Genomic DNA, 15,661 nt, shown 5'->3' on the forward strand with positions numbered 1-15,661 from the left:
GTGGCCGCAACAACCATGGGCCATATACGGGCCGTAGGATCCATGGGTCTCCTATGGGCCGTCAATAAATGGCCTCCATTAGGGCCGTAGAATCGATGGGCCTTGGGTTGTCGGATAAATGGGTCTACATGGGCCGTAAACGGGCGTAATTGGTATCGGCCCAGCATGGTAATGGGCCGTTAACAGGCTGGAGGATAGCAAAGGCTTAATTCTGTCACAGGCATAATGGGTCGTTAATGGGCCAGAATATAGGACGGGCTGGAAACGGCACAACGGGTTAACATGCCAGAAACGGGCCGACTCTTGCCATGGGCCGAATTTGGCCCATTAGGGGAACATGCCAGTAACGGGCCAGAAGTAATCGAGGGCCGGAAAGGAGCCCAAGAACGTATGGGCCGTCAATAGGCTGAAAGCGAACACGGGCTCGAAACGGCGCAATGGGTTAACAGGCCAGAAACGGGCCAACTCTTGCCATGGGCCGAATTTGGCCCATTAGGGGAACATGCCAGTAACGGGCCATAAGTAATCGAGGGCCGGAAAGGATCCCAAGAACGTATGGGCCGTCAATAGGCCAAAAGCTAACACGGGCTGGAAACGGCCCATGTGAATCACGGGCCGTTAATGGGTACAAAGAAAATTATTGTTCATTATGGGCTAGAGTCACCATGGGCCTATAAAGGGCCTAAAGATACGAAGGCCTCATGTGGGCCGAAAGACATCATGGGCCATACATGGGCCAAAAGTGAAATGGGCAGGTGTTATATTCAACGGCCCACATGACATTGTTGGGCCGATTTCCGTTAGGGCCTAACGGGCCGTGAGTTATCGGGTCATAAAATGGGCTATTTGGAAAGAGACCGTTAACAGGCTTTTCATGGGCCAACCCGTTAACTTTTCACCAAGTCAAACGGGCCAGCTTTGTAAGCTAAATGGGCCAGTGGTGGGCCGTGGCACGTGTCGACATATCATAGGCACCTATCTGACCCATTGACGTGCTGACACGTGTTTCGTCCAGCCAATAAGAATTTTACACGTGGAAAATTCCCATTGGTCTGGGCTGTTAACGGGTTATCGGATCCAAAACCCGACCCGATAGCTTAACAACATTCCGTTATGGTGGATGCCACGTGTCGGTCACCCTTGATGAAAGCACTTCTGTGACGCGCGATTTATCGTCATGGAAGTGGACACTTTCGTGATGATAATTTTGGTAATGTCATGGAACACTTCTACGACAGCATAGATATGACTATCTTGATTGTGTCATAAAATTGTCATCGATGTACATGCATGACAGAAAAATGCGACCTATTGTGAGAAACACATATCATCACGGAAGTGTATTTTTTGTAGTGCTTATCTTATTATCTCTATCAGATCTCAATTTCGCAAGTTTCCGTGAAGAGATTGACAACCCCTTTATCGCGTTGGTTGCGAGGTTCTTCTTTGTTTGTGTAGGCGTGTGGGACTTGTGAGGAGCCTCCTACTAGATTGATACCTTGGTTCTCAAAACTGAGGGAAATACTTATGCTACTTTGCTGCATCACCCTTTCCTCTTCAAGGGAAAAACCAACGCATGCTCAAGAGGTAGCAAGAAGGATTTCTGGCGCCGTTGCCGCGGAGGTCTTCGCTCAAGTCAAGACATACCAAGTACCCATCACAAAGTCATCTCCCTCGCATTAGATTATTTGCCATTTGCCTCTCGTTTTCCTCTCCCCCACTTCACCCTTGCCGTTTTATTCGCCCTCTCTTTCCCGTTCTCCTCTCTCTTTCGCTTGCCTTTTTGTGTGCTTGTGTGTTGGATTGCTTGTCACGATGGGGCAAGATAATACTAAATTGTGTGACTTTTCCAGTACCAATAATAATGATTTCCTTAGCACTCCAATTGCTCCTCTTAATGATGTTGAAACTTGTGAAATTAATGCTGCTTTGTTAAATCTTGTTATGAAAGATCAATTATCCGGCCTTCCTAGTGAAGATGCCGCTACTCATCTAAACAAATTTGTTGATTTGTGTGATATGCAAAAGAAGAAAGATACGGATAATGATATTGTTAAATTGAAGTTATTTCCGTTTTCACTTAGAGATCGTGCTAAAACTTGGTTTTCATCTTTGCCTGAAAATAGTATTGATTCTTGGAATAAGTGCAAAGATGCTTTTATCTCTAAATATTTTCCTCCCACTAAGATCATCTCTCTTAGAAACGATATTATCAATTTTAAACAACTTGATCATGAGCATGTTTCCCAATCTTGGGAAAGAATGAAATTAATGATTCGCAATTGCCCTAATCATGGTTTGAATTTATGGATGATCATACAAAACTTTTATGCCGGATTGAATTTTGCTTCTAGAAATCTTTTAGATTCGGTCGCGGGAGGAACTTTTATGGAAATCACTTTAGGAGAAGCTACAAAACTCCTTGATAATATTATGGTTAATTATTCTCAATGGCACACCGAAAGATCTACTAGTAAAAAAGTCCATGTTATAGAAGAAATTAATGTTTTGAGTGGAAAGATGGATGAACTTATGAAATTGTTTGCTTCTAAGAGTGCTCCTATTGATCTCAATCATATGCCTTTGTCTACTTTGATTGAGAATAATAATGAATCTATGGATGTAAATTTTGTTGGTAGGAATAATTTTGGTAACAACGCGTATAGAGGAAACTTTAATCCTGGGCCTTTTCCTAGTAATCCTCTAATAATTATGGTAATTCCTACAACAACTTTTATGGAAATTTTCATAATATGCCCTCTGATTTTGAGATTACTGTTCATGAATTTATGAATTCTCAAAAGAATTTCAATGCTTTGCTTGAAGAAAAATTGCTTAAAGTTGATGAATTGGCTAGGAATGTTGATAGACTTTCTCTTGATGTTGATTCTTTGAAACTTAGATCTATTCCTCCTAAGCATTATATCAATGAGTCTCTCAAGGCTATGAGAATTTCCATTGATGAGTGCAAAGAAAGAACCGCTAGGTTGCGTGCTAAGAAATATTGCTTTGTTAGAGCGTGTTCTTCTAATTCTCATGAAAATAATGATGAAGATCTCAAAGTTATTGATGTGTCCCCTATCAAATCTTTGTTTTGCAATATGAATCTTAATAATGATGGGACAGGAGGTGAATCTACTTTAGTTAAAAAGTGTACCGATGATTTGGAGTATTTCGATCTTGATGCTAAAATTGGTAAAAGTGGGATTGGAGAAATTAAAACTTTACATAGTAATGAACCCACTACTTTGGATCTCAAGGAATTTAATTATGATAATTGCTCTTTAATAGATTGTATTTCCTTGTTGCAATCTGTGTTGAATTTTCATCATGCTTATAGACAAAATAAAGCTTTTACTAAACATATTATTGATGCCTTGATGCAATCTTATGAGGAAAAACTTAATTTGGAAGTTTCCATACCTAGAAAGCTTTATGATGAATGGGAACCTACAATAAAAATAAAAATAAAATATCATGAATGATATGCTTTGTGTGATTAGGGTGCTAGTGTTTGCACGATTCCAAAAACTTTACGTGATGTGCTAGGTTTCCATGAATTTGATGATTGCTCTTTAAACTTGCACCATGCGGATTCCACCATTAAGAAACCTATGGGAAGGATTTATGATGTTCTTATTGTTGCAAATAGGAATTATGTGCCCGTAGATTTTATCGTTCTTGATATTTATTGCAATCTTTTGTGTCCTATTATTCTTCGTAGGCCTTTCCTGAGAACGATTGGTGCAATTATTGATATGAAGGAAGGAAATATTAGATTCCAATTTGCGTTAAGGAAAGGCATGAAACACTTTCCTAGAAAGAAAATTAAATTACCTTATGAATCTATTATGCGAGCCACTTATGAATTGAATGCCAAAGATGGCAATGCTTAGATCTATTCTTGCTTTTATGCCTAGCTAGAGGCGTTAAACGATAGCGCTTGTTGGGAGGCAACCCAATCTTATTTTTTGTTCCTTGATTTTTGCTCCTGTTTAGTAATACATAATCAATCTAGCTTCTGTTAAATGTGTTTGTATGTTTTAATTAGTGTTTGTGCCAAGTAGAACCTATAGGTTAACTTACGGTAATAGTTAATTTGATTCTGCTGAAAAACAGAAACTTTGCATGCACGAGAAAAAAATCAATAAATCACGGAAACGTGCTTTTCCGTTGATTATTTTTGCTGTAGATCAATAGACAAATTTCCTAGCATGTCCTATTTTGGTAGGATTTTTAGAGTTCCATAAGTATTCGAAAGTTATAGAGTGCTACAGACTGTTCGGTGTTTGACAGAATCTATTTTTCGTGTGTTGTTTGCTTATTTTGATGCATCTATGGCTAGTATCGGGGGTATGAACCATAGAGAAGTTGGAATACAATAGGTTTAACACCAATATAAATAAATAATGAGTTCATTATAGTACCTTATGTGGTGGTTTTTCTTTCTTGCACTAACGGAGCTTATGAGATTTCCTGTTGAGTTTTGTGTTGTGAAGTTTTCAAGTTTTGGGTAAAGATTTGATGGACTATGGAATAAGGAGTGGAAAGAGCCTAAGATTTGGGATGCCCATGGCACCCCAAGATATTAAAGGATGACCAAGAGCCTAAGCTTGGGGATGCCCCGGAAGGCATCCCCTCTTTTGTCTTCGTCTATCGGTAACTTTACTTGGAGCTATATTTTTATTCGCCACATGATATGTGTTTTGCTTGGAGAGTCTTGTATGATATGAGTCTTTGCTTTTTAGATAACCACAATCATACTTGCTGTACACACCTTTTGGGACAAACCCACATGATTTGGAATTTATTAGAATACTCTAGTGCTTCACTCATATCTTTTAGAGCACGGCGGTGGCTTAATTTTGTAGAAATTGTTGATCTCTCATGCTTCACTTATATTATTTTGAGAGTCTTCTAGAACAGCATGGTATTTGCTATGGTTATAAAATTGGTCCTAGAATGATGAGCTTCCAAGTTGGGTATAATAAAAACTATCATAAAAAGTGAATTGGATGCTATGATCAATTTGATGCTTGATAATTGTTTTGAGATATGAGGATGGTGATATTAGAGTCATGCTAGTTGGGTAATTATGAATTTAAGGAATACTTCTGTTGAAGTTTGTGATTCCCATAGCATGCACGTATGGTGAAGCGCTTTGTGATGAAGTTGGAGCATGATTTATTTATTGATTGTCTTCCGTATGAGTGGCGGTCGGGGACGAGCAATAGTCTTTTCCTACCAATCTATCCCCCTAGGAGCATGCCATAGTGCTTGGGTTTTGATGACTTGTATATTTTTGCAATAAGTATATGAGTTCTTTATAACTAATGTTGAGTCCATGGATTATACGCACTCTCTCCCTTCCACCATTGCTAGCCTCTCTCGTGCCGCACAACTTTAGCCGGTACCATATACCCACTATATACCTTCCTCAAAATAGCCACCATACCTACCCATTATGGCATTTCCATAGCCATTCGGAGATATATTGCCATGCAACTTTCCACCATTTCGTTTATCATGACATGCATGATCATTGTCATATTGCTCTTGCATGATCATGTAGTTGACATCGTATTTGTGGCAAGGCCACCCTCATGATTTTCATACATGTCACTCTTGGTTCATTGCATATCCCGGTACACCGCCGGAGGCATTCATATAGAGTCATATCTTGTTCTATGTGTCGAGTTGTAATCTTGAATTGTAAGTAAATAAAAGTGTGATGATCTTCATTATTAGAGCATTGTCCCAAGTGAGGAAAGAATGATGGAGACTATGATTCCCCCACAAGTTGGGATGAGACTTCAGACTTTACAAAAAAGAAGAAGAAGAAAGGCCATATATAAAAAAAGGCCAAATAAAAAATGAGAGAAAAAGAGAGAAGGGACAATGCTACTATCCTTTTACCACACTTGTGCTTCAAAGTAGCACCATGATATTCATAATAGAGAGTCTCCTATGTTGTCATTTTCATATAATAGTGGGAATTTTTCATTATAGAACTTGGCTTGTATATTCCAATGATGGGTTTCCTCAAAACACCCTAGGTCTTCGTGAGCAAGCAAGTTGGATGCACACCCACTTAGTTTCTTTTGTTGAGATTTCATACATTTATAGCTCTAGTGCATCCGTTGCACGGCAATCCCTACTCACTCACATTGATATCTATTAATGGGCATCTCCATAGCCCGTTGATATGCCTAGTTGATGTGAGACTACCTTCCTCCATTTTTGTCTTCTCCACAACCACCATTCTATTCCACATATATAGTGCTATGTCCATGGCTCACGCTCATGTATTGCGTGAAAGTTGAAAAAGTTTGAGAATACTAAATTATGAAACAGATGCTTGGCTTGTCATTGGGGTTGTGCATGATTACAAACTTTGTGTGATGAAGATAGAGCATAGCCAGACTATATGATATTGTAGGGATAACTTTCTTTAGCCATGATATTTTGAGAAGACATGATTACTTTGTTAGTATGCTTGAAGTATTATTGTTTATCATGTCAATATGAACTTTTATTTTGAATCATTTGGATCTGAACATTCATGCCACAATAAAGAAAATTACATTGAGAATTATGCTAGGTAGCATTCCACATCAAAAAATTTGTTTTTATCATTTACCTACTCGAGGACGAGCAGGAATTAAGCTTGGGGATGCTTGATACATCTCCAATGTATCTATAATTTTTGATTGTTCCATGCTATTATATTACATGATTTGGATGTTTATGGGCTTTACTTTACACTTTTATATCATTTTTGGGACAAACCTACTAACCGGAGCCCATCCCGAATTGCTGTTCTTTTGCCTATTTCAGTGTTTAGAAGAAAAGGAATATCAAACGGAGTCCAAACGGGATGAAACCTTTAGGAGCGATCTTTTTGGAACAAATGCAAACCTGGGGACTTGGAGTGGACGTCAAGCAACGAGCAAGGCGGACATGAGGGTGGCCGGCACGCCCAGTAAGGGTGGGCGCACCCCCTGCCTCGTGGGCCCCTCGAGCGTCCACCAACCTACTTCTTCCTCCTATATATATCTGTGTACCCCGAAACCATCCAGGAGCACCACGAAAACCTAATTCCACCTCCGCAACCTTCTGTATCTGCGAGATCCCATCTTGGAGCCTTCGTCGGCGCTCCGCTGGAGGGGGAATCGACCACGGAGGTCCTTTCAATCACCACCAAGGCCTCTCCAATGAGTTGTGAGTAGTTTACCATAGACCTTCGGGTCCATAGTTATTGGCAAGATGTTTCTTCTCTCTCTTTGATTCTCAATACAAAGTTCTCCTTCCTCTTCTTGGAGATCTATTCGATGTAACTCATTTTGTGGTGTGTTTGTCGAGATCCGATGAATTGTGGGTTTATGATCAAGTTTATCTATGAGAAATATTTGAATCTCCTTTGAATTCTTTTATGTATGATTGGTTATATTTGCTAGTCTCTTCCAATTATCAGTTTGGTTTGGCCTACTAGATTGATCTTTCTTGCCATGGGAGAAGCGCTTAGCTTTGGGTTCAATCTTGCGGCGTCCTTTCCCAGTGACAGCAGGGGCAGCAAGGCATGTATTGTATTGTTGCCATCGAGGATAAAAAGATGGGGTTTATATCATATTACATGAGTTTATCCCTCTACATCATGTCATCTTGCTTAATGTGTTACTCTGTTCTTATGAACTTAATACTCTAGATGCAGGAAGGAGTCGGTCGATGTGTGGAGTAATAGTAGTAGATGCAGGCAGGAGTCGGTCTACTTGTTACGGACGTGATGCATATATACATGATCATGCCTAGATATTCTCATAACTATGCACTTTTCTATCAATTGCTCGACAGTAATTAGTTCACCCACCGTAATACTTATGCTATCTTGAGAGAAGCCACTACTGAAACCTATGGCCCCTGGGTCTATCCTTTATCATATAAGTTTTGCATCTACTTTTATTTTCCAATCTATATCATAAAAATACCAAAAATATTTATCTTATCTTATTATCTCTTTGAGAGCTCACTTTCACAAGTTTCCGTGAAGAGATTGACAACCCCTTTACCGCGTTGGTTGCGAGGTTCTTGTTTGTTTGTGTAGGCGCGCGGGACTTGTGAGGAGCCTCCTACTGGATTGATATCTTGGTTCTCAAAACTGAGGGAAATACTTACGCTACTTTGCTGCATCACCCTTTCCTCTTCAAGGGAAAAACCAACGCATGCTCAAGAGGTAGCAGGCGCGCCAGCGCACCCACTGGGTGTAGTCCCCGAGCTCCGGGTCGGCTGCTGAGCAGGTGGCCTGGAACTTCTAAGCAAGCTTGGGTGCTGACTTGTCTTCTTTTGTTTGCCTGTCCTTTCTGTAGGACTATCATAACCTACGCGCGGCCGCCTTCAACTCCCAGGTCCAGGAGCTGGCCCAGAAGATGGCCGACTTGTCCGAAAGCCTAAGTAGGTGTTCCGCCTTCTTTCTCTCGTGGGGGCGCGTTAGTGCATCCACTGGGTGTAGCCCCCGAGATTCGGGCCGACTACTGAGCAGTCGGGCCGGATCTCTTCTGGCGACTTCTTGCTTATTGATTATTCCTCTTTGTCTTCTTTGCAGAGGCCAACGCCGGCTTACAGCAGCAACTGGGTGAGGCCCAAACGGCGCTACGCACCAAGGAGGTGGAGTGCAGCATGGTGGCCCAAGAGCACGACCGCCTGGCCAAGCAGCTGGCTGACCAGGAGGAGCGTCACAGGGCGGCCCTTCAGAAGGCTAAGAATAGCGAGGCCGCTCTTCAAGCCGAGTATGAGACCCAGGCAGCAAACTGGGTGGAATCAGAGCAGGTGCTGAGCGACGGCTATGGCCGAATTGAGGATATGGTCGACGGTAGGCTGCTTTCCTCTTTTTCCTTTGTTTACCGCCTATTATCTGGTCCGGCCTCTGACTCCACTTTCCTTTATCTTCTTTTGTGCAGAGCATTTCCTTGGCTACTTCGTCGCTGCCTGCCAAACCATCGAGGCCCACCACGAAGCGCGAAGGCAGGCTGGCGCGGAGATTGCATCGAATGCTCGTCTGACTCTTGAGGAGCAGCTCTTGGCCATCCAAGCCCGTCTCCGGCCGGCTCATCGGTTGCTCCGCTGCCTTTAGCATGTCGGGGCCCAGGTGCTTGCCGCCCTCTGGCCGGATACTCCGGCTCCGCGCACTCCCAGCCGTATTGCCGACTGGCTGGAAGTAGCAGTCGGCCACTTCGAGGCGTGGAAGGCATCTTCAGCCCGGCCGGCGCCAGGCGGGCGTTGGAGTTTGGCAGGGTGTGGTATCCTAGGCTAGATCTAGCCCAGTTGGCCACGTTCCAGCAGGAGGCCCATGCCGAGCTGGTAGTGGTGAGGCCCTCTATCGTCCATCGTGCCGCGGGATCACCGAGTACACCGACACCAGTGTCTTCATCCCCGAGCTGAACGAGGATGGTGTTGAGGTGCCGGCAGATTTCTTCAGGCTGAACTTGGAGGATGGCGGGGACTAGGCGGAGGAGATTGACTCCAGCAACGAGGGCGAGGACGAGGAGGACGAGGTCGGCGAAGACGCTGCGCCAGATGGTGGAGCAGATGGCCAACGTCAACCGGACCATGCCTCAAGCAACGAGGCGCGCGCAAGCACGCCGACTGCTGCTGGAGATGATCAGGCCGAGATCCGCCATCCGGCCACTCCACCAGCCAGCGCCGCCGTCTCTACCGACCTGCCGGGCTCACCTGCTATGCCCCTGGCTTAGGCGACCAGTTTTATTTTTTCCTTCCTGCTCGGTAATCTTTTGAACAATGGATGTTAAATTTGCGCAGTTCCACCCATTAGGGGTGTATTCGAACTATGTTGAATTCCAGCTTATAAGGCCTCTTTTTATGTAAATATCATTTGACATATGCTATGCTTGTGTCGGGTTCCGACTTTTGCTTGCTTCTACTCCTTTTCAGCTTTTTTCCTTTGCCGCCCTCCCTTGGCTGCCGCCTTTCTAGCCGGACAGCTGCTCTGTAGGTTGTGGCTAGAAAACACTTAGCCATCTGGGAGGCCAAGTACTTCAACCTTCTTGGGTCATGGCAAGGCAAGTGGGGAACCGGCCGATCGGCTGCTTAGCAGCCGGTCGGCAAGGCGGGGAGCCGGCTTGTGCTATGCAAACTCATTAGTCCTTAGCAATTTTTTGTGTGGGCACCGTTTCTTGCCTTTGACTCTTGCCAGCCAGACAGCCGCTCCACGAGCTGCGGCTTTCGGCAAGAGAGGGCTTAGATGCCGGCACACTACTTGTCTGATTGCAGGTAGTGCTTACATATCACGAGGTGGCAAGTCCCCAGGCCGAATGGTGAAGCCCAGTGCAGGACAAAAAAATAGATATGGTAACACATTCATAGGCATAGTACTTATCATACAGATAAAAAAGGGTAGTCCGCGAGTATTCCTCGGAGAACCTGATGTCTCGTACTTAATACAAAAGATAGCATGGTACATACTGCGTTTAACTGTAAAATCTTCAAAGAAGGTTGGCGTTCCATGGGCGTTCCGACTCCTTGCCGGAATCATCTCTCTTGCGTGCCTTGGGCTTCTGTGCATCGATCAGGTAGTAGGAGTCATTGCCCAAGGCCTTGCTAACAACAAAAGGTCCTTCCCAAGGGGCCGAGAGCTTGTGCTGGCCGGCTGTTCGCTAGATCAGCCGGAGCACAAGGTCACCCTCTTGGAAGGATCTTGGCTTGACCTTCTGACTGTGGTAGTGGCGCAGGCTCTGTTGGTAGATGGCAAACTGACTGAGGGCCAACAGCCGGCCTTCTTCCAGCAGATCTATGCCGTCTTCGTGTGCCTCCTCTGCCTCAGCTTCCGTGTACATGGTGACGCGAGGTGAGTTGAACTCGATGGCAGTTGGGATGACGGCCTCAGCACCATATACAAGGAAGAAGGGAGTGAAGCCGGTTGACTTGTTTGGAGTGGTGCGCAGACTCCAAAGGACGGCCGGCAGCTCCTCGAGCCAGCAGCCGGTCAAGCGCTCTAGAGGTTCGACTAGTCGAGGCTTGATGCCGGAAGAGATGAGGCCGTTTGCTTGCTCTACTTGGCCATTTGACTGTGGATGGGCAACGGACTCTAACTCCAGTCGGATGCCTTGCGTCGCGAAGAAACGGGCCAATGCTCCTTTGGCAAAATTCGTGTCATTGTCGGTGATGATGTTGTGTGGTACGCCATACCGTGTGGTGATATCTGCGAGGAAGGTCACAGCAGTCAGCCCATTCAGCTTCTTGATTGGCTTTGCTTCAATTCACTTGGTAAATTTGTCGATGGCGACAAGTAGATGAGTCATGCCATCGCGTGCCGTCTTGAATGGACCCACCATATCCATGGCAGAAGGCTTTGGCGACGAGTGATCTTGAGGCCGCGTGGATGTCTTTGAGGATTGCCATGCCCTTCTCTGGCTCAACGCAGCGCTGGGAGACTCCAGTCACGCTGGGCCTAACAAGCTCTCTGTTTACTATTGTGTACACTCCGGCTCGGTGTTGAACTTGTCGGGCCGAGATCTCATTAGTCGGCAGCTCCCTGTTTACCAAAAAGTTGATGATGGGCTGGGCCCATGATGGAGCTGCGACTTCTTCTATTGCCAATACGGCTACTGCAACTAGGGCGGTTGGGATGGGTGGTGGCGGGTTGGAGTCGGCCACCGCCTCTTGTGTCGTTGAAGTCCCCGGGCCGACTGCTGCAGTCCCCGGGCTGGGTGCGGCTGCTGCAGTCCCCGAGCCGCCTGCTGAAGTCCCCGTGCCAACGACCGAGGTTTCCAAGCCGGATCCGGCTGCCTCGGGGTCTGCTGGCACGAAGATGGAGTTTGATTCTGGTGAAGGCTTGATAGACGGCTTGAGGAGGCGCTGAAGGGAGACGCCAGTTGGAATAGCTTGCCGGGTAGAGCCGCTTCGTGCCAGGGCATCTGCTTGCTCGTTGTCGGCCCGTGGCACGTGGAGGAACTCGCACTCTTCAAAATATTTGTTGAGTTGTTGGACGACGAAGCGGTAGCTTAACATGTTTGCATCCTTGGCATCCCAGTCGCCGGACGCCTGTTGGACCACCAAGTCTGAGTCGCCATAGCACAGGATCCGACGAATGCCGAGCTCTTTGGCCAGCCGGAGCCCATGTATGAGTGCCTCATACTCGACCACGTTGTTGGAGGCGGAAAAATGGATCTGTAATGTGTATCTGAGCCTGTCGCCTTTGGGAGAGGTGAGGATGATGCCGGCTCCCAAACTGGTGCGCATTTTGGATCCATCAAAATGCATCCGCCAATGGGTGGAGTCTGGTGGTGGCGGCAGGTATTGGGCCTCGGCCCAGTCGATGAGGAAGTCGGCTAGCACTTGGGACTTGATGGCGGTGCGAGGCTGGTAGAAGATGGTATAAGGAGCCAGCGCGATGGCCCACTTGGCCACCCGGCCGGATGCATCCCGGCTGCCCATGATCTCGGCAAGCGGGGCAGTGCAAACGACCGTGATGGGGTGCTCTTGAAAGTAGGGCTTGAGCTTCTTGGTGGAAAAGTACACGCCATAGCACATCTTTTTGTAGTGGGGGTAATTCAGCTTGGAGGTTGACAACACCTTGCTCAAATAATACACAGGCCTCTGAACCGGCTATGCCTTGCCATCCTCTGGGCGCTGAACTACAATGACTATGCTGACCACCCGGCTAGTTGTAGCAATGTAAAGGAGCATGGGCTCCTTTTCAGTTGGGGCCGCCAGAACAGGTGGCGTGGTCAACATCTTCTTCAACTGGTGAAAGGCTTCGTCCGCATGATCATTCCACTCAAAGTGAGTGGTTTTCCTCATGAGTTTGTATAGGGGAAGGGCCTTCTCCCCCAACCGGCTGATGAAGCGGCTAACGGAAGCCAGGCACCCGGTGAACTTCTGAACGTCTCGTAGCCGAGTGGGAATCTCCATCCTCTCAATAGCCTTGATCTTCACCGGGTTGCATTCAATGTCGCGTTCAGAGACCAGGAAGCCAAGGAGTTGGCCGGCTGGCACCCCGAAGACGCATTTCTCGAGGTTGAGCTTGATCTGAAAGCGGCGCAGATTGTCAAATGTTTCCTTGAGGTCTTCTAGTAGGGTGTCGCGCTTCTCCGTCTTCACCACTATATCGTCTACATAAACGTGGGCATTTCTGCCAAGTTGCTTGAGGAGGCACTTCTCCATGCAACGCTGAAAAGTGGCACCGGCATTTCTCAGGCCGAATGTCATACTCAGGTAACAGAAGGCTCTAAATGGTGTGATTAAGGCGGTCTTCAAGCGGTCGGCGGGATCCAACTTGATCTGATGGTATCCTGAGTAGGCATCCAAGAAACTCAGCAGCTCCCATCCGGTTGTGGAGTATATTACTTGATCAATCCGAGGCAAAGCGAACGGATCTTTGGGGAAGGCTTTGTTGAGACTGGTGTAATCTATGCACATGCGCCACTTGTTGTTTTTCTTCAGTACAAGGACTGGGTTGGCAAGCCATTCTGGAAAGAATACTTCCACAATGAAGCCGGCTGCGAGCAACCGGGCTATCTCTTCACCGATAATCCTTCTCTTCTCCTCTGATAGTCGGTAGAGGGGTTGCTTGACTGTTTTGCATCCGATCAGATATGTAGCTTGTGCTCGGTGAAATCCTTCAGAACACCCGGCATGTCCTTTGGGGACCATGCGAAGATATCCCGATTCTCATGAAGGAAATCGACGAGCTCGCTTTCCTATTTGCTGTCCAGATTTGTTCCTACCAGAGCGAACCTCTCTCGGTGCTCTACGTCCAAAGGTATCTTCTTGGTTTCCTTGGCCGGTTGAAAGGAGCCCTGAGCTTCCAACTCCTTGGGGTCTGGTGACAGATCCAGCTGCTTGCCAGCCATGGCCACAACCCGGTCAAGGATCTTTCTCTCCAAAGTGATCACGAGGGACTTGGCCAACCGGCTACTTGTTGTGGCACTGGCGGCCGATTTCTTGTAGTCTCCGACTATGGGAATGATGCCCTTGGAGCTCGGCATCTCCATCTTGAGGTAAGCATAGTGGGGCATGGCCATGAACTTGGCCAGAGTAGGTCGGCCAAGTAGCGCGTGGTAGGGGCTCTCTTAGTCCACCACTTCAAACCAAACTGCCTCACAGCGGAAGTGATCTTTACCTCCGAAGAGGACATCTATCTTGATCTTGCCGATTGGTGAGCATGAAAGGCCGGGTACAATGCCATGGAAGACAGTCCGACTGGGCAGGAGCTGCTTTGGCTTGATCTTCAGCTTCTCCATGGTGTCACAATACAAGATATTGATGTTGCTTTCGCCACCGATCAGGAATTGGGAGAAGCGAACAGCTTGCCTCTCTGTTGCAAACGTGGCATCCAACACCATGGCACAAGAGCCCGGAGAGGGCATCACTTCCGGGTGATCAGCTCGGCTCCAGCTGATAGGCTTCTCAGACCAGTGCATGAACTCTGGGGTTATGGAGGCGACGGCATTGACCTCTTTATGCTGTCGAGACGGCTGCGCTTGTCATTGGCTTGGCTTGTGAAGACGGCATAAGTCGCGTGCTCGTCAGGATACTCGTCTTGGATGGCGCTGACTATGGGGCGGGCCGCTGGCTGCTGAGGATCCGGAGGTGGCGGGCCGGCAGGCGGCGGAGGATTCGGGTGAGCTAGTGGCACTTCCGTGTGGTGTGATTGGATGGCTTCGCGCTGCTGTGGAACTTGCAAGGAGCATCGAGAGTTTGCTCGTAGGAGAAAGTGGGCTGCCAGGATGGCTTGCCGCCTTTCGGACGCTTAGGAATGGGCTGCCCCTCTGGTTGCTGGTCTTCGACTGTTGCCACCTGCCGACTGGTGGATGTCGGCATCGGGGTCTTGCGCTTGTTGTCGCTCTAATGCGGGCACCGACTGGTATCGCCAGCTGGGGTTTTAGTAGCCGGAGGGAGCACCTTCCCGGAGGTGTCCACCCGAAGCTCCGTCTTCATTGAGGAGTTGGCGGTGGCGTACTTGTCAGCTAGATCAGCATCTCGTCGAGTGTGGCCGGCTCGTTGCAGAGGAGTCGGTTCTTGAGGAGGGTGCCTTCTTGGCACCCGACGGTGAAGTATTCTATGGCCTGCACCTCGTGTGCCCCTTCGCAGGAGTTGCAGAGCTTGTCCCAGCGCGTCAGGTAGTCGCGGTTGGACTCAGTTGGGCCTTGGACGCATAGAGAAAGTTGGCGCGGCTTGGGCGCCCACTTGTACGTGCTGGTGAAGTAGCGGATGAAGACCTCCGTGAAGTCCAGCCAGCTGTTGACGCTGTAGGGCTTGAGGTTGTTCAGCCAGGGTGTGTGCCGTGCCCTGAAGCATGAGGGGGACATACTTCACGGCGACACATCTGTTGCCGTTGGCGATGCTGACTGCAGTGGACTAGTCTATCAGCCAGTCTTCTGGCTTACCAAACCGTTGTACTTGGGCGTGTCTCTTGGGAGCGAGAACCCCTTGGGAAAGGGCTCATTGCAAATGCGGGGGCCGAAACAAGGCGGGCCAACATCATCCTCCTTTTCTAGCACCAGGGATCACGCCAGGGGGTCGATCCGATGGCGGGCATCATTCTCGCCGACTCCTTTGCGGCGCCCCAGCTGGTCGCCGAGTGTTGGATGCCCAATAGGTGGCGGAGAAGGATATCGCTCTCGGCGAGGTTGAGGAGGAGGCGGGT

This window comes from Triticum dicoccoides, chromosome 3B (genome assembly GCF_002162155.2).
Source record: "Triticum dicoccoides isolate Atlit2015 ecotype Zavitan chromosome 3B, WEW_v2.0, whole genome shotgun sequence".
In the NCBI taxonomy this organism is placed as follows: Eukaryota; Viridiplantae; Streptophyta; class Magnoliopsida; order Poales; family Poaceae; genus Triticum; species Triticum dicoccoides.